The sequence below is a fragment of the Pantherophis guttatus genome, chromosome 3, assembly GCF_059756535.1.
Source record: "Pantherophis guttatus breed Tessera chromosome 3, ASM5975653v1, whole genome shotgun sequence".
Taxonomy (NCBI): Eukaryota; Metazoa; Chordata; class Lepidosauria; order Squamata; family Colubridae; genus Pantherophis; species Pantherophis guttatus.
In genome coordinates, this window is record NC_142065.1 from 13,883,920 (window position 1) to 13,910,856 (window position 26,937).

The following is a 26,937-nucleotide window of genomic DNA, read 5'->3' on the forward strand; positions in this document are numbered from 1 at the left end:
AGCTGTGCCATGCGATTGAGATGAGCTACAAAGCAGGAAATAAAGGACAGAATAGAGCGGGATGGGTGGGTGGGACCAATTGATCGTCGGCGCTACCAGTTCACCTGAACTTGTCCAAGCCAGGCTGAATACCAGAGCTGTATACCAGCTCTGTTATTTGGTGGCCGTTCAAAGTTACAACGGCATTGAAAAAAGTGACTTAGAACAGTTTTTCACACTTACAACCATTGCAACATCCCTGTGGTCATGTGAACAAAATTTGGATGCTTGGCAATTATTCATATTTATGATGATTGCAAGCATCTGTCAAGCAAAGTCAATGGGGAAGCCAGATTTAAATAAAAGCCATGTTACTAATTTAACAACTGCAGTGATTCACATAGCAACTGTGGCAAGAAATGAGGCAGAACTCACTTAACAAATGTCTTTCACTTAGCAACAGAAATCTTGGGCTCAATTGTCGTAAGTCGAGGACTACCTGTATTATGGGAATAAATGCAGAATACAGTCCTATTCGGCATGTAACTTTTCCTTCTTGACGTTTTTGGTGCTCCTTCAAGCTTTATTACCCCAGGCTTCCACTGTTGTGTAATCTTTTCTTCGCTGGAATTTATTTATTGATAAATGAGGTTTTTCTTCCACTTTTCTTCCTTTATACTCAAGGAGGAAAACATACATAATACTCCTTCCTCCTTCTTTTCTTCCCCATAACGGCAACCACCACCTTGGGAGGTGAGTTGGGGGAGAGTGTTGTGACCTAGGCCCAAGTAGTTATTACCAGACACAATCAGTCCTATAAACATATTTTATTAGAACAGCTGAGAATTACTTCATTCTCAGCTTAGTCTAAATTAAGTCCAAAACAAATTCTTCATAAACAGTCCTTCGGCCTCATCCCAACCTTTGTCTACTTTGGCACCCTGCCAAAACACTGGAGATTTTTTTAAAAAAAATTGGACAACAATTTGTCTGGAATGGTATAGAGCAGGGGTGTCAAACTCATGTCGTCACAGCAGCGTCACGTGACGTATCGGGACTTTTCCCCCCTTTGCTAAACTGGGCGTGGGCGTGGCCAGGACATGAGACATCTGGCCCTTAGGCCAGGAATTTGACAGCCCTGGTATAGAGAGTTTCCTGAATGAGCAGAGGGTTGAACCTCCGATGTCCCTTCCAACTCTGTTATTCTGTTATACCTTGTTTCTTTTGTTTTGGCCATGTCCACATGGAATCTTCCATCTACCATGAAATTCTTTAAATCTGTTTCTTTTCTCTTTCTTTCTTTCTTTCTTTCTTTCTTTCTTTCTTTCTTTCTTTCTTTCTTTCTTCTTTCTTTCTTCCGTCCTTCCTTTCTTCTTTCTTGTTTGGAGCTCAAGATACAAATTCAACTATTCCAACATTGCACTTTCCTCCTGTATTTCTCTGCTAACTTCTATGTCCTTGACGTTCATCTTACAACTTGTTGCATTCTCTGAAGGAGAAAATTGTCAACAAATCAAGAATTTCTTGGCAGAATCTTGTTTGGTAGAGTTGGCCTCTTAATAGAGGCTGGTTTCTTTCTTCCAGTTCTTTTTCATTGGAATTAGAGGGTCACTTAGTGAAATTAGAATAGAAGAAATTTAGAAGCGATTATATAAAAGTGCTTCCAAGTTTCATATTTTCAGCAATTCGTTGGCACAAGAGGATGGCTTTTTATACATAACAAATGGTTGACTACACTATAAAAGGAACTATGCTGCTTAAAGTGGAAACCAACAACAAAAAAGAGTTCTTGGCTTCTTAATTAGCTTGTAGACTGCATAAAATCATCTGCTTGACCACTACAATAAATAAATGAAGTTAGTGGTGGCCTCAATAACTTCTCAAAATTCTCCACCAAAACTGTGAGCAGAAAACACAAAGGTGTTTTTTACAAAAGGCAACTGGACTTTGTTTTTCCTTGAAGATGCTTCACTCTTCATCCAAGAAGCTTCTTCAGTTCTGACAAAGTCCAGTCGCCCTTTGAAAAAGCAGCTTTGGGATGAACATGACCTAGATGACTGAGAATCTCCTTAGACACTGTGAGCAGGAAAAAAAAATCCTTGACTCTTTTCTTTTAATTTCTTCAAAGGAAGAAGAAATTGTCAAAGGCAGAGGACTTCCACTTTGTGGTGACAATAGCATCTCTCCTTAAAAAACCTGAGGGGAGTTTCATGACTTAAAGCATCTTCTTATAGGATTTTTGAAAACGAGGGACCTAGATGGCAGACTGCTGGTCATTTTCATATACATCTTTTTGGTCATCTTATTGTTATATAATTGCAACTGAAATCCACCTCTCTTTGTATTTGCTTCTTAAGTTTAGGAAGTAAGGATTCCAGGATTGGCCACCAGGATTTTTAATATCACATTAATACACATATACAAATGCATGTACGGACAGACAGAGCTCTGTGTCAAAAGATCCTGAGGGAAAATATTAATTTCTGGGGGGAGACATGACCAACCAAAAATGGCTTTGTAAAAGCAGACCAAACAACTGTGGCAAAGTCTGAAAAAACTGATAAGTAGAGGAGTACTTTAGTACTCTCTGGACAAGGAGAGGACAGGAAATCACCCACATGTGCTCCAGCCATCTGCTCTTCAAAAGGAGACCACAAAGCAGCAGTCATCTGCAGGTTTGAATGCAGATTGCCACCACAGTGAGGTCTTTTAAGGCACTAAATTCCCAAGTCTTTCTTTCTAGTCACTTTCTGAAATTGTCTATTAATCACCTTAAAGCTATTAGAGACCTTTGGGACAGCAAATCTGAAAATAGCAGGTGAGTTTAACCTTAACTCTGAACAAAAGAAAAATTAATTATGTTTAAAAACTTAAAATTTTTGAAATAAACAGCAAAAAGCTAAATAACATTTTGAACTTAACTGAATTAAGGTCTGGTTAAATTTGGAATATTTAATTTTATTATAATATTTTAGAATTAACTATAAAAATAAATAGCTTCTTATGTGAACCAAATTTATTAATATTTTAAATAAATGAAATTTGGCTATCTTAAGTTATTGTCACTCATAACAAAGACAAGCAACTTTATGATTTTAGAAACTGAAGACTAAAGGGGATTGAAAATTTTAGGTAGAAGGAAAAAAGACATTACAGATTAACCAAGTTGGAAGGGACCTTGTAGGTCATCTAGTCCAACCCCCACTCAAGCAGGAGACCCTACACAATCACTGACAAATGGCAGTCCAATCTCTTCTTGAAAGTCTCAAGTGATGCCTGCTTTTGTTGTTGGTTAGCACTGGGATTTATAAAATGACACAAAGCATGATAGCATTGGAAATATTAAAGGATATCTTTGAAGAATGGAGCCAAAAATTAGTAGCTACATAACAGGGTCAGTAATGATGTCTGACTGTATGGACAGACCATGTCAAAAGATGTTAATGAGAGAATAATAAATGTAGAACACATTTTGTCTAAGAAGACAGAAAAAGTATTGACGGTGGAATTACAGTGACAGAGAATGATTTGTAAAAAGGATGCTTTATTGGTTATGCAAAAGAAACCACCTGAACTTTAAAAAATTAAAGCGAAAATATAAATGACAAACCAAGAGAAGGATATCAAAAATATTTTCTTGTTGGATCTACAAAAACGGGCTTGTTAAACCCTTGAAGATGTCTATATGATGGGACGAAGAAGAACTGAAGAGAAATCAAATCCTACAACAATATTTGAATGAACTAAAGATTATGACTGTTAGAAAGAAAAGGAAGAATATAAAATTGATTATTTTATCAAGGTTAAAATATCCTCCTCTTCCTCCTCCCCCTCCTCCCCCTCCTCCTCCTTTGCAGAAAAGTTGATGTTTTATGGATTTACTTACAGATAAGGGATGCGATATCAAGATATTTATTTATAACCTTATGGGTGTGGAGAATTACTAACTTTATTGATTCTTGTGATGAAGATTGAAAGCCATCTCTTTATAAATGTCTTTTCTTTTTCTTTATTATATTCTTTATTTTCTCTTTCTCTTTTCTTTTTTATTCTTGCAGTTTTTATTCCTTCTAGTCTCTGTTCTTTAAGTTTAATTTGTACCAGTGTTTATAGTAGTAATCAAAGTCCTTAATAAAAAATTACATACAAGAATCTGAGGGAAAATATTTGCTTCAGAGAAATTTCAAAATACCATGGTCCAAGACCTTATTAATATTAACCTTGTTAATATTCATATTACTTAATTGCTGTTTATACCCATAGTATTGGTAATAAATATTTCAGTGCTTTTAATAACTGAACATTTACTATGTAATTCTGCTTTATAAAAAGAGGTAACGTGCTTTAAGTTCAGAGGGCAAGGAGAACTGTGTAGAGATAACCATAAAGAGTTTGCATATATTGAATTGGTCAAAAATTGGACATTTTTATACTTGGAAATTACTTTTGGACTTTGTGCTCGAGACAGAAAAGAATGAAATTCCGACTTGGGACTTACTGAGTGGATAGATTTGTTCTTATAGAAATGGCTAGTATATATTAAATATGTAACAGTAAAAAGGTGAGGTTGAATTTTATAACTTTTATTCTACTGTGCTGAAAAAAGTTGGAAGTTAATACTATCTCTTCTTCTGTCCCTTATCACACACTCTCCCTCTTTTCCTTCTCCCATTTCCCTCTAACCTTTGCTTATATTTGTATTTTATATAATAGTTTTTTTAAAAAAAAATGGGGGCATTTTCTAACAGAAAATAGCTATAACACAGTTCTACCTAAACAGAAATAAATAAGGAAAGGCAAAAATAAAAGATAACAGATAGGTAAATTAGAGTGATAAATATGCACATGCAAATATGTATTCTTCACAACTAATACTAATGATCTTAACAAAATGTATGTTCTGTTTTATTCTGGCTGTTCACCGCCCTGAGTCCTGCTGGAGAAGGGCGGTATACAAATTAAAACAAATAAATAAAAAACAAATAATAAAAAAAAAATCATTTTTGAATACTAAAGGTGCTAAAGGCAACTGGACTTTGTTTTTCCTTGAAGATGTTTCTCTTCTCATCCAAGAAAGTACCTTTGGTACAACCTGGATGACTGAGAATCTTCATAGACATTCATGTTTGCGTGTTCGTGGTATTTCATGGGGTTCTGCCATCCTTGCCAAAATATTGGGAAGGAACCCATCATTCCTCAAGTTTACTGATTTGAGGCTCTGTGTTGTGGTCCACCAGCAGCCTGTGGAGCTGGCAGTGGAGTCGGACAGTGAGGAGGCTGAGGAAGAAGATGGGCCAGTCCTGGAGGCTGGGGAAGGCCTGGATGAGGGCTCTGCATCAGAGGCAGAGATGGGGCCAGGGCCATCTGGGAGTGATGTGTGGACTCCGGAGCCTCCAGAGGCTGACAGCAGAGAGGCAGATGAACAGGGGGAGCCTGTTCCTAGTGCATGCATGAGAAGAGCTGCCAGAAGGCAAGAGCAGCTAAAGCAAAAAGGACGACTCAAGAGTAAGGCCAAGAGATGATTGGCCTCTCTCATAAGGCTTAAAAGACCAGCAACGGCTCTTGGCCTCTTTGTCGGAAAACAACGTTGATAGATTTGTTTCTTGTCTTGCTGCATTTATTTCTTGTCGGCGTCTTCTGCTTTCCAAGAAAAGCCTATGGCAGTTTGCCACAGTAGACCTAGGTTGGTGATAAGGCTGAAGAATTATGTTATGAAGAATTTGTTTTAAATTAGTTTGGAATACGCTGAAAATGACTTAATTCTCAGCTGTTCTAATAAAGTCTGTTTGTTTAGAACTGATTGTGTCTGATAATACCTACTTGGGCGTGGGTCACAACACTCTGCCTAAACCATGTTGGCTTATGAAGTCCATCAGTAAGTATAGCTTAGTCCACGTTGCATTGATTTTACATGCCTTGGAAAGATCAGAAAGACCTTAGTCTCCTTCACTCTTAAAGGAAGGAGGAGAATATCCAATAATTAGATTTCAGAAAGAGATATGAATCTCACAAAGATGCCCATGTCTCTACTTCTTGAGAAATAAAAATGTTCATGGGTACCACTCTACCCTTAAAGGTAAAGGTTCCCCTCGCACATATCTGCTAGTCATTCCTGACTCTAAGGGGCGGTGCTCATCTCAGTTTCAAAGCTGAAGAGCCAGCGCTGTCTGAAGACATCTCCGTGGTCATGTGGCTGGCATGAATAAATGCCAAAGGCACACAGAATGCTGTTACCTTCCTACCAAAGGTGGTCCCTATTTTTCTACTTGCATTTTTTACGTGCTTTCAAACTGCTAGGTTGGCAGAAGGTGGGACAAGTAACGGAAGCTTACCCCGTTATGCGGCACTAGGGATTCAAACTGCTGAACTGCCAACCTTTCAAGTGACAAGCTCAGCATCTTAGCCACTGAGCCACCATGTCCTGAGCCACTGAGCCACCACTGAACTCAGTGTCTTAGCCACTGAGCCACTCTATCCTTAGGCAATGACATTTATGATCAGGCAAATGACATTTATGATCAATGACATTTATGATCAGGCAAAGTGTCAGACCTGGAAGCCATCTTTTGCATTGGGCCTTCAGGCCTGCCACATTTCCTACTGTGGGAAATTGGGAGGGGGGATTGTATGGAGCATGGGCATTGTATATAGTCATAATAACATTCTGTTCGCCGAGAGTCAAGGACATCTTGCCCTGCACCTGGAGGGCTGGAACTGGGAGGTCTTTTCAGTTGGAATGGTGCTGTGATTGGACCACGTGATGGACTTGTGGGTGCTGGGCAAGGACTTGGACTTTCAGATGTGCCAATATGACATCTCGAATGAAATGGAACTTTGAGGAACTTCTAGCCTTGGAGTCTTCTTTCATTGGGGATGTTACTTGGAACCCTGACACAAAGGTTCAGTCATGAACCATGCCTATCCTAAAGTGACCCTCAAGAAGAAGACTTTGATGTTCTGGCTAGATTTTGCCCATGTCATGAAAAGTATCACAGTCAAGAATGTTTCTCATTTTTGTGATCCTAGATTAAGGAGAGAAGTAAGCTTAGCTACTATTTTTAGTCAGTGCTTGAAACCTAGAAAGTTCTTTACACTCTAAATTTTATCCTACAGCCTATTTGATATTCCTCTCATCCATATCCCCTCACAAGAAAGGATCAAAAGAACTACAGTAGCAACTCTGGTAAAAGATTGGGATAACTGCCGGAGTTAACGAAAAAGCTTCCTTATTCTAGGGAAGTGTGTAAAAGATTGGGTAGGGCGTTGCATCCAAGACCCATAGCAAATGGTGATTTCACTGTTATTGCACACATGTAGATATTGCTATTTTTAGTGTTCTGTAGCAATATATTACGGCAGTATGGAAAAAGTGGGTAATTCAGCTGTTTTCTGTGATGATTTAATACAAACCAAGAAATTGACGTACATAAATACTCTGATCCTCTTCTGCTACACTCAACCTCGTATTTACTGTATGCATGTAAATAGTACTATTTAATAGTATTATTAGAAGAGTACTCAAATCTTCTGCTTGAAATAAAATTCCCTATATCACCAGGCTTGAAATTTTAGATCTGGATAGCCTCGAACTACATCATCTACCTAGAGGTGGGTTCTACTTACCTTTACTACCGGTCCACAATGGGGCTGTGCACTCTTCTGCACATGCGCAGAAGCATTTTGATGACGTTGGGGTCAGTGGGCAGAGCCTCCCACCAGTTTTACTACTGTTTCTATAGAACCGGTGTGAACCAGGAACAACCCATCACTGCTGTCTACCTTCCGACCTATGCTTAGTTCATAAGATTATTTACCAAAAAGTCCTACCTGTAAATGAGTACTTTAATTTCAACCGTAATAACCCAAGGGCTATCAATAGATTCAAACTCAATGTAATTCGCTCTAATCTTGATTGTAGGAAATATGACTTCTGCAATAGAGTAGTAAATGTCTGGAACACTCCACCTGATCCTGTTGTTAGTTTCTCTAATCCCCATAAGCGCACCAGCGTGCCTACCGTCCCTGTCCTACTGTCCCCATTTATATGTAATAGTTCTATGTGTTTATGGCTATGTTTTGCCTATTTATATCCTTTTATTTGTGCCATGTCCTTTCATGTGTCCATGTCTATGTCTATACTTTTACTTGTTTCCTTGTACTTGTTGATAGATAGATAGATAGATAGTTAGATAGATAGATAGATAGATAGATAGATAGATAGATAGATAGATAGACAGACAGACAGACAGACAGACAGACAGACAGACAAACAAACAAACAAACAAACAAACAAATATGTGATGTTTCTCTTGGATGACTCCCAGATTCCTTCTTAGATGTCAGCTCAGGGGAGGATGAGCCCATTCCTGGCATGTTAGGACCTTAGTTGGTTGATGGCTATGAACGACCTTTCAGAAGAGGATACTTTTAGAGGAGACTTCAGTGGGGAAAGCTTGCAGTGGCAGACAGACAGTGAAGAGAAGAAGGAACTGTCTTCAGCACCTGATCCAAGAACACGCAGGGCAGAGAAAAGGCAGGAGCAGCAGAGGTCAGCCAGAATACTCAAGAGGAGAAAGCCCCACCTGTCTTTATGGGCTGCACCAGAAAGCTGGCTATTTATCACAGCAGGCAGATGGAGGTGTTGCTGAGAACAACGTGTGCGTTTTCTAGCTGTGTGTTTTTGATCGTCGTGTTTCCTGCTTCACTCTGGATTGACACTGTGTTTGGAATTGATTCATGCCTTGGAGGCTCTGGACTTTTTTTGCCTGGTGAGCACTCTTGTGGATGGATTTAAATTTGTTTGGTGGAGTTATTTTGTTTAAGCAACTTTTAATTGCTTTATGGACTATTGGGCCATTGCTCAGTGGACTAATCTTGACCTGCTTGTGGTTGAACTTCATTGGGACAGTTCTGAGTTTCGGTGATGGGAATTTCTGGGGAATATTAATAAACTCACTAAACCACAGTTATGTATGTGTGTGATTAAGCGGGGCAGCACAACATATAAGGTATTGCAAATCTCCTTCCCACTGAACCTATTTGCTGGTGAATTAATGGTCATGTCATTTTCTTAGCAAAAATACAGATGTTATTTGCATCTTTAAAAGATTATTTCACCTTCCCAGTCTAAACCCCAACCTGGATTTTACTTCTGATGTCTCCTCTAAATCCTAACCATATCCAGCCCTGTTTCACTTATTTCAGGATCAGCCAAGGTTAGTTAGATGCTGCCACCTAGCTGGACATATACTGCATATGTTTAAATAACCTTAGAGCACAGCCCTGCCCTAGAGTGTCCAATGACCTCTTTCAAAAGGATCCAAAATATTGCCAGCATGAGTTCCCCTGAACTTTCTTATCACTCGTATGTGAGACATTCCTGCAAAAATATTTTACTTCAATTTTGGGTCAGTCAGCCATTACTATTATTGACAAGCAACGAGACCAATGACCTAATTCTTTATTTTACACATTTAGTACTGCTTGCTTCTGACTATGGCAATTGTAATTATTTGTTTAATCAATTTAGATGGCTGCTCACCCTCTAACAGCGATGTGGGTAAATAACATAGCATTAAAAATTCAAATGCAGCTAAACAATAATAAGTATGCCTAATGGCAGCAGAAGGCAACAAGAATTGCCAGTAAATGGAACATCAATTTCACAGGCTGATTAATCTCCTGATCACCAAGTTTGTGAAAGCAGCCATGTTTCTAAGACATTTTGAAATGTGAGTACAGGTTGGGTCAACCAGAATTTGGGGTAGGGGGTGGAGGGGGTGGGACAACACACAGTGTTCCAGAAAGTAAATCCTGAAACAGAAAAACACCCACTTCCTAGGATCCACCTGATGGCATCCTCTGACAGGTAGGACCCCAAACATATTCTTTCTGTTGGACCTAATGAGAGGGTTAAGAACAGTTAAGAGCCAGTTTGGAGTAGTGGTTAAATTATCAGGCTAGAAACTGGGGGAAACTGTGAATTTTAGTCCCACCTTAAGCATGAAAGCAGGCTGGATGAATTTGAGCCAATCAGCAGGAGACTGGGAGTTCTAGTCCTGCCTTAGGCATGAAAACAGTTGGGTAACTTTGGGCCAATCAGCAGGAGACTGGGAGTTCTAGTCCTGCCTTAGGCATGAAAACAGTTGGGTAACTTTGGGCCAATCAGCAGGAGACTGGGAGTTCTAGTCCTGCCTTAGGCATGAAAACAGTTGGGTAACTTTGGGTCAATCACCAGGAGACTGGGAGTTCTAGTCCTGCCTTAGGCATGAAAACAGTTGGGTAACTTTGGGCCAATCAGCAGGAGACTGTGAGTTCCAGTCCTGCCTTAGGCATGAAAGCAGCTGGGTAACTTTGGGTCAATCACCAGGAGACTGGGAGTTCTAGTCCTGCCTTAGGCATGAAAACAGTTGGGTAACTTTGGGTCAATCACCAGGAGACTGGGAGTTCCAGTCCTGCCTTAGGCATGAAAGCAGCTGGGTAACTTTGGGCCAATCAGCAGGAGACTGTGAGTTCCAGTCCTGCCTTAGGCATGAAAGCAGCTGGGTAACTTTGGGTCAATCACCAGGAGACTGGGAGTTCTAGTCCTGCCTTAGGCATGAAAACAGTTGGGTAACTTTGGGTCAATCACCAGGAGACTGGGAGTTCCAGTCCTGCCTTAGGCATGAAAGCAGCTGGGTAACTTTGGGTCAATCACCAGGAGACTGAGAGTTCCAGTCCTGCCTTAGGCATGAAAACAGTTGGGTAACTTTGGGTCAATCAGCCGGAGACTGGGAGTTCCAGTCCTGCCTTAGGCATGAAAGCAGCTGGGTAACTTTGGGCCAATCAGCCGGAGACTGGGAGTTCCAGTCCTGCCTTAGGCATGAAAGCAGCTGGGTAACTTTGGGCCAATCAGCCGGAGACTGGGAGTTCCAGTCCTGCTTTAGGCATGAAAGCAGCTGGGTAACTTTGGGCCAATCAGCCGGAGACTGGGAGTTCCAGTCCTGCTTTAGGCATGAAAGCAGCTGGGTAACTTTGGGCCAATCAGCCGGAGACTGGGAGTTCCAGTCCTGCTTTAGGCATGAAAGCAGCTGGGTAACTTTGGGCCAATCAGCCGGAGACTGAGAGTTCCAGTCCTGCTTTAGGCATGAAAGCAGCTGGGTAACTTTGGGCCAATCAGCCGGAGACTGGGAGTTCCAGTCCTGCCTTAGGCATGAAAGCAGGCGGGTAACTTTGGGTCAATCACCAGGAGACTGGGAGTTCTGGCCCTGCCTTAGGCACAAAGACAGCTGGTTGACTTTGGGCCAGTCCCTTTCTCTAATCTGTAGGAAATATGCACTTCTGGAGAAAAAAAAACTTGCCAAAAAAACTTCAGAGACTAACCCAGGCAGTTGCTCCAGAGTCAACCCTGACCCAAAGGCACTGCTCAGAAGAAAAAAAAAATCAATTTGGGTATTGTCACAAACAGCCTGATGCTATGAATTATCCAAAACCATCTCTTCCTTTATTCTAATTTCTCTCTGAGAGAAAATAGCCAAGAAAAAAAACAAAACAACAACCCCATATAAATCGGTTGCTACAAACTGAACTTCCTCTGGAAGTAGGAAAGCCGGTGAAAAATTATATTTGTCAACATGCTCCTCTGTCTTTCCCCCATTATGACTCTTGAGGGAACACTGAACAGCCGTAGTTGCTCTTACTACCTCAGCAAATGAGATGGTGGGAAATTAAAGAGCAGATTCTATCCACATTCCACATCAGTTCCAGGATGAGATACTGGCTGTACTGCAACAGTTTTTTTTTTTTTTTTGCAAACAACTTGCCCTAACGGGCAGGAAATTTGATCAATTAGTCCCAGTTAATACTCCAATTAATGTTCCCCTAGTTTATTTATTTCTACTTCCTTTAGCCTGGAAGGCAGCCTCACTAGCAGTTTCATAAAAACAAATATACAAACAAACAAGTACGGCAACCACAGAAACACATTTAAATGAACGAAAGCACACAGTAATCAAAAGTGAAATCCAGCAGTGACCACCATAGAGATAAACAGCAGACACACAACCAACATATGGTCACTGTGCAGCTAAAATGCAACCACAGGGAGACAGGAGTGGAGGGATCAAGTTATAAAGGGAAAAGTAATTATGAAAGCAGGAGGTTGAAGAAAACCCAGTGGAAGTAAACAATATATGGGATATAAGTACTTACGGGTCCAGTTCAAGATGCTGTTTGTCACCTTTAAGAAACGATGTGGTTTGGGGCCACATTAAATGAAGGACCATCTTTTCCTAGATACAACTCACCAGAATGGGGAGGCAGAGTAGGTTACAGAGGAAGGAATATTATGTATGTTTACTGTCTTGAGATTAGATAGATAGATTAGATAGATAGATAGATAGATAGATAGATAGATAGATAGATAGATAGATAGATAGGTAGATGGGTAGATGGGTAGATGGGTAGATGGATAGATGGATAGATGGATAGATGGATAGGTGGGTAGGTGGGTAGGTGGGTAGATGGGTAGGTAGATGATAGATGGATGGATGGATAGATATATGATAAATGGATAGATAGATAGATAGATAGATAGATGATAGATGATAGATGATAGATGATAGATGATAGATGATAGATAGATGATAGATGATAGATGGATAGATAGATACATAGATAGATAATAAATGGATAGATAGATAGATAGATAGATAGATAATTTTTTTTACTACCGGTTCTGTGGGCGTGGCTTATTTTGTGGGTGTGGCTTGGAGGTCATGTGACTAGGTGGGCGTGGCTAGCTGGTCAGAGTCATTTCTGGAAGGTCCTCGCACTTACGACCAGTCCTCGCACTTACGACCCGACTCATTTGTTTGCTTTTAACACTGATCAGCTGTAGGACGGCCCTTTGAAGCCCCGCGGCAAGAGTTAAACAGTTTTTTTCCCTCTAGTCATCAGCTGGGACTCAGGAGGCAGCAATAGATTGGGGGTGGGACCAAATAAAAGGTAAGAATAACATGGGTGGGGTGGGGTGGGGTGGGAGGGCGGGGCGGGGAGAACCGGTTTGGTGACATCATATGGTCACCGCTACCGGCTCGGCTGAACCAGACCGAACCGGGAGGAACCCACCACTGGTGGGAGGGTGGGAGGGAGGGAGACAGACAGACAGACAGAGACACACACACAGAGAGAGAGAGAGAGACTAAAGAAGAGTGAACAAGCACAGATATTTTAATATAATTGAGAATAAGTTGAAGACTCAACAACGGATGGAATAGTAATTAAAATTCTGATCACACCATGCCTACAATCACAGCAATAACACTATACATGCACTCATTAAGGAGACATTCTGTTAGTCACTTTGCATTCAGGTTTAAAATTATTTTACTCTTTCTTTATTGGATTCCCTATAAGCATGTATTAATGTAACAAATACTTTGTGAGAGAGACAGACAAAGAGAGAGAGAGACAGAGAGAAGGAAGGAAGGAAGGAAGGAAGGAAGGAGAGAGAGAGAAAGAAAGACAAACAGATAGACAGACAGAAAGAAAGACAGAAAGAGGAAGGAAGGAAGGAAGGAAGGAAGGAAGGAAGGAAGGAAGGAAGGAAGGAAGGAAGGAGAGAGAGAGAAAGAAAGACAGATAGATAGACAGACAGACAGAAAGAAAGAAAGACAGAAAGAGGAAGGAAGGAAGGAAGGAAAGAAAGAAAGAAAGAAAGAAAGAAAAAGAAAGAAAGAAAGAAAGAAAGAAAGAAAGAAAGACAGAAAGAAAGAAAGACAGAAAGAAAGAAAGAAAGATTTTTGAAAGCATTTGGCTTTTAACTCAGTTCAATGTTTGGTTATGTATCTTTCAATATAACATTTTTTTTAAAAAAAATGAGATAAATACATTGTTTTTCAAACAAACTGTTACCTGCTGTTCTCACAATCCACTACCCCCAAATTCCCAGCAGGTGACTTACACTTGCAGTATCTTCTGACACTGAAAATGAAATGAACCTATGATCCTAAGAACTGTTATTCAGAAATAAGTGCCGGTGAAGCTAATGGGACTTACTGTTAAGCAAAATATGGGAGGATTGTATTCGCACTGGAAATATAAATGAGAAGCAAAAAAAAATCACTACAAAGGGATTTGGCTTAGAGATCAAGCACATGCTTTGCATGAGGGGAAAAAAATCAGATTCACTTCCCAATATTTTCAGTGACCAAGGATCTAAAGATTAGAGAAGCACAAGATGATGGATCTTAGTGAATTGATATACAGAAGAACTTCCTTAATGTCATTGGGATTACTGTGCAAATCAGAATTTAGCTGCCTATCATATTTCTTACTCCTCTGAATATTATAATATAAGTCTCCATGGATTACATATATGGAAAAAAACGTATTTCACTGATTGAATAACTGTGAAATGATTAAAAAGAATACATTTTTAAATATGTATTTTGCAGCAATCCTCTCTTAAAATATTGGTGGCACTTAAAACAAAGCTATACCTGTATTTTCAGAAGTTGTGATGGTCACTGCATTTGGAAATGCTAAGCAATTGTACTTATGTGCATATCCATCACGCTGTTCACTTCTAATCCATGCAATGATATGCAAAAGACATAATTCACAGAAGGCAGGCAGACAGGCAGAAATATGAAGAAACAAATGGAAACATAATTAAACCTCATTTGCATTGACAACATTCACTACAATGCCAAATCTTTCTACCCTTGCAGACAGACCATTCTTGCTCCCCTCATTTATCAATTTATTTCTATTTATTTAGGATATTGTATTTATATAGCTGCCCATCTCATATATTCATGACTCTGGGTGATGTACTTTAAAAAAACAATCATTACAAGTATTTTTTTTTTAAAAAAAAATCAGCAATTAAATCATCAGTCAAAATAACCAATAATGGAGTAGGAGAGGGAGTTATTGTTATGAGTAATAAAACCAGTTCACTAATTCACCTCTCTCTCTCCCTCTCCCTCCCCCCCCTCTCTCTCTCTCTTATATAAATGGATGGATGGATGAATAGATAGCTAGAGACAGACAGACAGATAGATAAATAAATGGATGGATAGATGGATGGATGGATGGATGGATGGATGGATGGACAGACGGATGGACAGACAGATGGACACACAGACAGACAGAGATAGACAGACTGATAGATAGAGACAGGCAGGCAGACAAAGACAGACAGTCAGTGGTGGCACAAGTGGTTAGTTAGAATGCAGTATTGAAGACTAACTCTACTTAATGCCAGGAGTTTCATCCTGACCAGCTCAAGGTTGACTCAGCCTTCCATCCTCCTGAGGTTGGTAAAATGATGATCCAGATTGTCAAGGACAATATGCTGACTCTGTAAACGCTTTGGGAGTATGGTAAAGCACTATGAATTTGTATATAAATCTAAGTGCTATTGCGCTCTCTCTCTCTCTCTCTCTCTCTCTCTCTCTCTCTCTCTCTCTCTCTCTCTCTCTCTCTCTCACACACACACACACACACACACACACACACATACACACACACATCACTATCTATCTATCTATCTATCTATCTATCTATCTATCTATCTATCTATCAAGCTTCTTAACCACCCATCTTCCTCACTTCCTTCAGATGCCCAATCTTGTTGGCACAACCATATTTTTTAGGACTTCCTGAAAGATAGTCTTACTTGGGGCGGGGAGATTGATCGTCCATGGGGTGGGTTCAATGGCAGAAAATGCCCATATCCTGAGTCCTGGCAAGGAGGATTCCTGCTAGTAACTTGGGACCCTGTATCTCTGCCAGTAACTTGATATCCACAGAATACTTTTTCTGCTGGATTTAATGGAATAGGCAGATGTAATTGAGTGTGGAGACATCAGATATCATGACTATATCATTCAGATATCATGACCATATAGTCCTTTATCCATTATTTTCTTTAAAAATCTCTTCTTTATTTTTGTAACTTTTAGCCACTCTAATCGCAATTTTTCTATCTTACCTTTCCTCTTACCTCACTCATGCTACCACATAGTACATAGTACAGTATATGTGATACCTTGCTCAATAGTTGTAACTGTGAGAGGTATCCTGGAGTCCTAGTGGACAATCATTTAAATATGAGCCAGCAGTGTGCAGCAGCTGCCAAAAAAGCCAACACAGTTCTAGGCTGCATAAACAGAGGGATAGAATCAAGATCATGTGAAGTGTTAATACCATTTTATAATGCGTTGGTAAGATAACACTTGGAATACTGCATCCAGTTTTGGTCGCCATGATGTAAAAAAGATGTGGAGACTCTAGAAAGAGTGCAGAGAAGAGCAACAAAGATGATTAGGGGACTGGAGGCTAAAACATATGAAGAACAGTTGCTGGAACTGGGTATGTCTAATCTGATGAAAAGAAGGACTCGGGGTGACATGATAGCAATGTTTTGATACCTCAGGGGCTGCAACCAAAAAGAAGGAGTCAAGCTATTCTCCAAAGCACCTGAGGGCAGGACAAGAAGCAGTGGGTGGAAACTAATCAAGGAGAGAAGCAACTTAGAACTAAGGAGGAATTTCCTGACAGTTAGAACAATTAATCAGTAGAACAACATGCCTCCAGAAGTTGTAAATGCTCCAGCATTGGAAGTTTTTAAGAAGAGATTGGATAACCATTTGTCTGAAGTGATGTAGGGTTTCCTGCCTAAGCAGGGGGTTGGACTATAAGACCTCCAAAGTCCCTTCCAACTCTGTTATTATATTAAGTTAAGTTAAGTTAAGTTAAGTTAAGTTAAGTTAAGTTAAGTTAAGTTAAGTTAAGTTAAGTTATGTTAAGTTAAGTTAAGTTAAGTTAAGTTAAGTTATGTTATGTTATGTTATGTTATGTTATGTTATGTTATGTTGTATACTATACTATACTATACTATACTATACTATACTATACTATACTATACTATACTATACTATACATAGTGGGAAATAATGGAAAGATCCTAAACATCTGAGGTCCTCTGTTTATATTTCATTGGTGTACTATATCTCTTATATCCCCAACTTCATTCTCTTGAGGATAGATACTGTCAACAGTTTGTGCTATCTATTTAAGAGAAGCAAATTCGAACTCATCTTTGTTTTGACATTTTTAGCAAATAAAGACTCCTGGGACATCTTTATTACCAAGAGTATAATTTATTGAGCCAACATGGATATGGAAGTAGCAAAGGCAATTCTAACGTTTTTGTGCACAAGCAGCATAGTTAAACATTCCCCTATTCCCCTGGTCCTCCCGTTGTCATTTTATTCCATCCAATCAGTATGGTCAGTTCAGTTCAGTTTGTTTGGTTAACAGACTCTCCGCCTAACAGACTTTCTAGGCAGCTGAACTTGGTTCTCAGGCTCCCAGTTGGTGCTCTTTGCATTCCTCCCCCCATTTATGCCTCTCCTGAATTCCAATCTATTCCCTCCCCCCTGTTGCTACCTGTCTGGCTGTGTTTGCAAAGCGAGCCAAGCTTCAGCCATGACAGCTGCCTTCATAACTTAATGCAGACCTTCAACATCAACTAAGAGTTTTCCTCATTTTTCCACTGACAAACTTCAGTAGAAGTCCAAATGAGAAATGATGTAAATAGTATTTTCTCCAGTATGTATTAAAATATACAGCAGTAGCCAAAATTGTGGAAACCTTTTGGGGAAAGTGTATTTTTGAGGTTTGATGGCTAATAATACCCCCCTTTTTTGGGGAGTTTCAAGATAATCCTATTCCACTGCTGGAATGGCCTGGGAATAGCCCAGACCTTAACCCAATTGAAAATCTATGGAGCCGACTAAAGAAACTTGTTAGTCAGAAGCGATCCAGCAATAAAACTCAGTTAAAAGAAGCAATCTTGGTTTCACATTATAACAGCTGCAGAACTAAAAGACTTGGTTCACTCCATGGGAAGACGTTGTAAGGCCATAATTCATGCTAAAAGTTACCCAACTAAGTATTAATTGACTTGATAATTTTTGTATATCTCATTTTTTTCTATGGTGATAATTTTTTATCTCATTTTTTATTACGTGTTTCACTTTTCTTCTTTATATTGTAACTGCTGTTTTAATAGCAAATCCTTCCTAAAAGTTATTGCATTACATCCTTGATTAAATTATCTTTCCATTGATATATAATTTTATGGTACTACTCAAAAAAAAAAAAAGTGATGTTATTAGCTAGTTTTAGAAAATACACTTTTTCCAAAAGGCTTCCACAATTTTGGCCACTACTGTATATTGCCCTGTTGTAATGAAAATTACCAGAAGATGAATATAATTTCAGTGATCAAAATCTAGGATGATAAAAATAACTCTGACAACATCAGTTGTCAAATAAAAACTCACTTGAATGACTTTTGATGACGTCATCAAGGTTTCTTGGGAGCAGTGCAGAAGTGGGATTGTCTTGCCTCTAGAAATTGTCAGTGCTCCATCACTGGAAGTTTTTAAGAAGAGATTGGACAACCATTTGTCTGAAATGGTATAAGGTGTCTTGCTTGAGCAGGGGTTGGACTAGAAGATCTCCAAGGATCCTTCCACTCTGTTATTCTGTTTCTGTTTCTTGCTTTCTGGATCGGTTTTTCAATTTTCCATCTAAGCTATTATCTTGTGGCTTCCCTGGTAGTCTCTTAAATGATCTAATTGTCAGCATTCCAGAAAAAAACCCCAACTCCAAGTAAAGACTCTGAAGCAAGCATTTTTCAAAGTTCTATTTACTAGAATAGGTAAACTGGCACACCTGGGAAAACCCGTATCTGAGAGTTCTGGGTTTTCCCTCAGTAAGTCAAAACCCCCAAAACCATCCCCTCACTCCTCAGTCGATCACATGCTCCAATCAACCACCGTTCCATCTCGAGACATCACTCCCACCACTCCTTCTCCAGATGCAGGATCACCCTGACCTTGACTGACAGGAAGAATGCTATTATGTCTACAGACAACCCCTCTACTAAATCCCCCCTCCTACTTTCCCACACATGAGAAGGTGGCATCATGGAAGCTTCCGGCCTAATATGGCTTCCAAAGCTGACACTAATATTGTTAGCTTTTTTGTTGTTGTGAGCCACAATTGTCTTCCTACTGTGCCTTTTTTTTACACCAATAACTGTATCCACAAAGAGCCTTGCTTAAATCATGTGGTTTCTACATAATCATGGTTTCCTCTCCCCCACCCTTTCACTTCTTGATAAGCAAATTATTCACCTATCTATGGCCCATTAGATATCACTCCTGAGATTTTCCAGTTGACTTGAGGAATTTTTGAATCTATCAAGCATTACAAATTTCATCTTTCAAATCTCAAGTATGACCAGAAGTACAGATAGAGGATCTTCAGCAAGATCATAAAACAATCTAGGGCTAATAATGTTAAATTAAATAAATATTTTTTGCATTGATGGGTGAGCTGATATCTGCCACATCAGACTGCTCACCATATCCAAAGCTTCATATGATGTTTATTTCTAACTTGGGAGTTGAAGAAAAATTAGGCGGTCGCCTCAGTGGCCTGAAAATACAGGTTTCAATATTTGGATTTAAAGCAAGCAACAATGCCTCAGACCCAGTGCGTGCACCTTTGCTGTACTTGACTTATAGTATGAGCATAGTAGACTGCTATCAATTTATATATTTTTTTTGATAAACCATTTATTCTCACTTAGTTTATGAACCTAATATCCTTCCTTCCTTCCTTCCTTCCTTCCTTCCTTCCTTCCTTCCTTCCTTCCTTCCTTCCTTCCTTCCTTCCTTCCTTCCCTACTTGCCTATCTACCTACCTACCTACCTACCAGGGGTGGGTTCTACTTACCTTTACTACCGGTTTGCAAACAGGATCATGCGCTCACTTCGCTGATGACGACATCCGGGGCAGTGGGCGGAGCCTCATGCCGGTTTTACTACCGGTTCTTGTGAACCAGTCCGAACTGGAGGCAACCCACCACTGCTACCTACCTATTTTTTCTCCCTTCCAAAATTTACAAGTTGCCCAATTCATTCACAGTGACTCCAAGTTGTTCACAGAAATAAAACCCCAAATACAAAACCCAATTAACGCCTCCAGCCTCCTAGCAACAATAATCAAACAAACTACTTAATGAGTTCCATGCCACCCTGAGGTCCCCAGGCCTGCTGGCAAAACTATGTTTGGAAAAACTATCAAGATGGTACCTCTCAATTTTATGTATCTCAATCAACTTAGCCAGAATAAAAAACACTTCCCAGTGTTAGAGGACCAACCATCTCAGCTGAATAATATTGTAATATATACTCTGGTAATATTGTACTGCAAATCAGGGCATACAAAACTTTTGCTAGACCAATTCTTGAATACAGTTCATCTGTCTGGAACCCGCACTGCATATTGGACATTAATACAATTGAGAGAGTCCAGAGATATTTCACATGAAGAGTCCTCTACTCCTCTGCTCGCAACAGAATACCTTATGCCACCAGGCTTGAAATTTTGGGCTTAGACAATTTAGAACTACAACGCCTTCGTGTACTACGCAACACCTATGCGTAGTACACAAAATTATCTGCTACAATGTCCTACCTGTCAATGACTACTTCAGCTTCAACCGCAACAATACATGAGCACACAATAGATACAAACTCAAGGTAAACCGCTACAAACTCAATTGTAAAAAATACGACTTCAGCAACAGAGTGGTCAATGCTTGGAATGCACTACCTGACTCTGTGGTTTCTTCCCCAAACCTCCAAAACTTTAACCTTAGACTATCTACTGTTGACTTCACCCAGGGCCGGATTTAGATGAAAAGAGGCCCTAGGCTATTCCACTTATGAGGCCCTTTCACCTATAGTGAAAGTGTAATTTTAATTTTGCTAACAATTTGAATGTAGGCCCCTCTTGATCTTGAGGCCCTAGGCTGAAGCCTAGTTAGCCTATAGGAAAATCCGGCCCTGACTTCACCCCATTCCTAAGAGGTCTGTAAGGGGCGTGCATAAGCGCACCAACGTGCCTACCGTCCCTGTCCTACTGTCCCCATTTATTTGTATCCTTATCCTGTATTCATAGTCATGTTTATACTTATATCTCTTATCTTATCCTTCCTTCCTTTTATTTGACAAATAAAATAAAATAAATGAATACCCACAGCCTGTTGCAACAGTCAATTCCTCACAGGCTTTCTAAACAGCAAAAGTTCTACTTATTTTTAGATTGTAATTTCTCCCATTCAGACAACCTTTCAGAATCCATTCCACTTCTTTCTTTCTCCCCCCCCCCAAGTAACAGATATTGCATGTAATTGAGGTCGTCTGAAACGGAGTTCTGTTTGCTTTACCTACATGGCCATACATCAATTGCTTTTTTAGTCTGCACTCAGATTTCCTTAAAAGTCTTTCCTTTATCCTCCTGCCTTTCATACTAAATATAATTTTATCGCTTGTCATAGTGCCAGTTACAGAATCAAATTTGCAGCTGCTGGCTTCAAGCTGGAGTTCTGGAACAAACTATACAATAATATCTCCCTGAGTGTGGTATCCTTATTTTTATTTTTTTTTAAAGTACCACTCAGATGCTGTTTTCCAACATGTGGCGCTGCATATATCGAACTTCAAAAGACACTTTTCAACATCATTTAGACCAAAAGTATTCGCAAAAAAAGAAGAAAAAAGTCAAATCTGTTATAAAGTGTAACAGCTTCCTCCCTCTCTATAATGGAACAAAATAGATGCTTACCATTTCTTACAAATGTCCTTCTACTAGTTGCAACCAAATAGAGAAGAAAATCCTGTTCCCAACACTTCCAATCCTGAGATAAAGTTTCTCATAATATAAGCAGAAGAGGAAGCAAAATACTGCTGTAGTGCTCCCTCTCATCACAATAAGGCAGGGGTGGTATTCACTTACCTTCGCTACTGGTTCGCAAATGTGAGCGTGCATGCGCAGAGCATAAAAAACTGGATGTGATGACGTCCGGGTGGGTGGGTGGAGCCTCCCACCACTGCCGCTACCAGTTTGCCCGAACCGGATAAAACCAGCTGAATACCACCACTGCAATATGGTAAAAGTAGGATAGGAATCCCTACAGATTTTACTCTACTAGTTGTTGCTGACTATAGGGGGCAGTTCTCATCTCTGTTTCAAGGTCATTGAGCCAGCGATGTCTAAAGACATTTCTGCGGCCATGTGGCCGCATGACATCACAGAGCACCCTTACTTTCCCACCAAAGTGACACCTATTTATCTAGTCTCATTTGCATGCTTTCGAACTCCTAGGCTGGAGTTCGAGGTGAGGACAGGAACTCACCCCATCCTGTGGCACTTGGGTTTTGAGGCTGCCAATTTTCCAGCCGACAAACCCAGCATCTTAACCACTAAGCCACTGTGCCACCCCATCACAATAAAAACAAGCCAAAACAAGCCATCATAGGAGAGTTTTTCCCCTTTGCTCTATTTATTTAATAAAACACAATAGAAGTAAGAAAAATAATGGAAAACAGAAAAATGAAAAATAGAAAACAGAAAGAAAAAGGAAATAGGAAAAGAGCAATGCAAATAATGCAATCACAAGAAAAGTTCTTTCTATAAGATTTGTAAAATATTTGTATGTGTATTTGTGCATACATGCAAGAATATAAGCACACAGACACTTTAGAAAACATTTCCATTGAAATATCAAGCCACTGGGTCGTTGGACCATAGTTTTGTCTTTCCAATGTTGAAGACATAATTTTTTGGCAATAAAAGGCATAGAAAATCCATTTGCATTGCTGGTTGTCAATTTTCATGCAATAGGTAAGTTTTTCAAAATAATGCTTCCATCTAAAAGTATTAAATTTTGTTTCAAAATCAAATTAACAGAAGTAGTTACTTATTCCCAGAACATAATAACAAAGTTAAAAAAAAGCATGTTTTAATGAAGCATTATTCTGATTGTAACAACACACTTATTTAATTATTCCTTTTCTGTATATATTCAGCGGAGTCCATCCAAGGAGTCTGAAATATTATTTTTGTTGAATAAGCCATATTCTAACCCCTAATAAAGTTTATGTTATTGGGGTTTATATATTTTTTCATGGTTGAAGGCAAAATAGACTCTCCACTCTGGGATTCAATTCAATCTTATAAAGTGTGTATCAGATTGATTTACTGATAATTTATATTTATAAAGATAAGCTCCTCCCCAAGATGGCTGCTGAAGGCTTCTTTTTCCTGCCGGTTATCTGCTGATTTTGCTGCCAAAGCTGGTTCTTTGGCAGTGCTGCTCCCTGGAGTTCAATGGGGCCACTTAGGAATGACCAAGACAACTTTTTAATGCCATGGACCGATCTTCAAGATTCCAGTTCACTTTGGGAGTGGTCAGAAAGTCCTGGGCATCCATCTTCCTTTTGGCATTTTATTTTTTTTAAGCATGCCTGGGTCTTAACTTCAGTTTTTGAATTTTTACTTTGCTTTTTATCTTTAAAAGTAGACCAGTTGGCTGAATACTGATTAATTTCAACCCCCTGCTGGACTCTAGCTGCTCTTTTCTTTTCTTTTTCCTTTTGATTTATGCCATATAGTTCTAAATAACTTTTGTTTTCCCATATGGAAACACGGTACACTCTTGGATGGTGAAGTGCTTTCATTTGATTTACATTAATATTGGACTCTCATCATAGGGTTTTTGCCTGTTTTTAATTTACAAAATACTTAGAATTTATCTCTTTTTAATTTTTCTTTCAGTCTTGTTTGTTTTGTGTTTTTTTCTGTGTTCTTTATTTGTTTTTGCTTTTAATTTTTTTGGAGTTTTGTATATTAACTTTTTTTTAAATAAAATAAGAATAGAAGTGAAAATATTTATAAAGACAGATTGCAGACTTTTTTTGGATTCATAGGATTCAGTGATCTCTTCTAATAATTTAGATGACTGTGAGACTGGAAAAGCCTCTTGTTCATAGTAAAGAATAGAATAGAATAGAATAGAATAGAATAGAATAGAATAGAATGGAATGGAATGGAATGGAATGGAATGGAATGGAATGGAATGGAATGGAATGGAGGTCTTCTAGTCCAACCCCCTGCTTAGGAAAGGAGGTATAGGAAGGAAACCCTATGGTTATCTAATCTCTTCTTAAAAACTTCCAGTGTTGGAGCATTTACAACTTCTGGAGGCAAGTTGTTCCACTGATTAACTGTTCTAACTGTCAGGAAATTTAGTTCTAAGTTGCTTCTCTCCTTGATTAGTTTTCATCCTTTGCTTCTTGCCCTGCTTTGGAGAATAGCTTGACTCCCTCTTCTTTGTGGCAACTCCTGAGATATTGGAACACTGCTATCATGTCACCCCTAGTCAGTACATTGCCAGTGGGTATAATGGTATGAGGGAACCTTGAGAGATAGGAGAAACAGATCCTGCCTAGGGACCAATCATGTAAGAGATATGCATAACGGGCAAAGAAAGACACTCAAAAAGGAACTTCCTTAACTTCTTAGGCTTTAAACAAGATCAAGGAAGATTTGTATTACCAGCCTTGCAAGATTGATACCAGCCTTCTCAGGTAGACCAGACAGGAAACCTGCCTAGGTGAGTTATCATAATATTACATTATGAAGTCAGTGTTATATAGATTTCCTTCAGGATGATCTGTCCTCAACCTGGTCCATCAGATCTTCCAACAGTATACATGTGGGTGACTTTGTATCAGTCACTCTCTTTCAGCCCAACCTACATCACAGGTTTGGGGGGGGGGGTTGGAGAAAATAGGAGGAGGAAGGAGTATTAGGGATGTTTGCTACCTTGAGTTACTAATAAAGTAACAAAGGCAGGTAAATAAATAAATAACTTCATCCCTTTTGTTTAGTAGGTCACAAGATGTTAAAGAGTGAGTGGCATTGAAGTCATACCTCCAACGAAATTAACATGCATGCAATGGAAAGAATGGATCCTATCATTAGCAATTTACATGAAAATAATCTTGTTCAACTATTCTGGTTTAACTCTCTTCCAGAGATAATATCTAAATAAGCATGAGGTATTTCACAGTATTATGGATATAACTAAGTATTCTTTTCCTCCATTTCATGCTAAATTTATTTTTTTCAATTATAAATTATAAATCTAGACAGGATGCTCAGAGGCATTGTTGTATTTTGTTTATTTAAGTGGCCAAAATATTTAAGTCTGAGAAGACAACATGGTAATCAGTCACTATTCTGGCAAAAGGACTTGCTAGACCAAAAAAATAAAATAAAAATTCCCATGGTAAAATCCTGCCATTTTATGCAGATCGTTTCTGCACACGCTGACAAATAAAGGATGTTTTGATAAAAGTATTCTAGTTATAAATGATTTACTATCTCAACTGCACTCTGGAGCTAACAATGAGAGTTAGAATTTATGCAGAAGTAAAGGAAACTTAAATTGCTTACCGGGGCTTTTGAACAATTGAGGACAGATTAAGCAATCAAATCTGGGTATGATGATGATGTTGTTGTTATACTTGCTATTACTGTGTTTCTTTCCTCAAAGAAACCATCACCCTACATTCTATCAACCTCTGAGTCTTGTACCCCAAGACAGCCATCATTTAAATATGAGAGATGAGCCCCATAGATCATAGAATTATTGCAATATATACCACTTCACATTGCGTTACATCCCTCTCTAAGCAGTTTACAGAATCAGCATCTTGCTCCCAACAATCTGGATCCTCATTTTACTGACCTCAGAAGGCTGAGTCAATATTGAGCTGGTGAGACTCGAACTGCCAAACTGCTGGCAGTTGGTAGTCATCAGAATTAGCCTGCAATACTACATTCTAACCACTGTGCCACCACAGTTCTTAGCAATAGCACTTAGACTTATATACTGCTCCATAGTTCTTTACAGCCCTCTTAAAGTCATTTACGGAATCAGCATATTGCCCCGAAGAATCAGGGTCCTCATTTTACCAACCTTGGAAGGATGGAAGTCAACCTTGAGCCGGTCAGGATCGAACTCTTGGCTGTGAGCAGAGTTTGCCAGCAATATTGCATTTTAACCACTGCACCACCACAATTATAGAGTTGAAAACCTGATTTGTTAGAAATCGAATTTGTGGGCTTTTGGATACTTAGATAAACTTCTTGATGACTAACCATTTTGTGTACGGCTTTTATTTTGGCATTTCATGGTCTGAGATGTTAGCTTTGTTTTGTTTTGCTGGGTTTCTGGCAATATGTCAGTAAAGCTGTAATAAGCTGTAAAATGAATCAAGAAAAAGTAAGAAACGGAGATCAAAAGGTAAAACGATACTCAGCCAAGCAGCTGAGTCTGGGGATTGGAGGTCACACAGAGGCGTAGTAATGACTCACCCACGTACAAAATGGGAAGGCTTTTGATCAGGAAGCCATGCAGATTTTTTATTTTTTTTAAAAAAAGAAACTATTGTGGATGCCCAAAGAGCCAAGATAAATTCTGAACTGATTGGTCTTCACAAGGTGAAAAACAGCTGTGTGCATATTATTTTTATACAGAAATTTAAAACTTTCTGGGTTTATACATTAAGACCAAATGATATCTCAGGAGGTTCTTTTTTATATTTTAAATGTGCTCTATTATAAGTGTGTGTGTGTATGTGTGTCAGAGGTGGGTTTCAGCATGTTCTGACCAGTTCTGGAGAATCGGTAGCGGAAATTTTGAGTGGTTCAGAGAACCGGTAAATACCACCTCTGACTGGCCCCGCCCCCATCTATTCTCTGCTCCAGAGTCCCAGCTGATCGGGAGGAAATGGGGATTTTGCAATATCCTTCCTGTGGAGTGGGGTAGGAATGGAGATTTTACAGTATTATAATCATAAGTTTATTTGTCAAGCATATATAAGATAACAGGTAAAAGTATAAACATAATTTGAATACATGAAAAGAGTAAGTAAAAAGGAATATTAGGACAGGGACAGTAGGCACGCTGGTGCACTTATGCACGTCCCTTACAGACCTCTTAGGAATGGGGTGAGATCAACAGTAGACAGTTTAAGG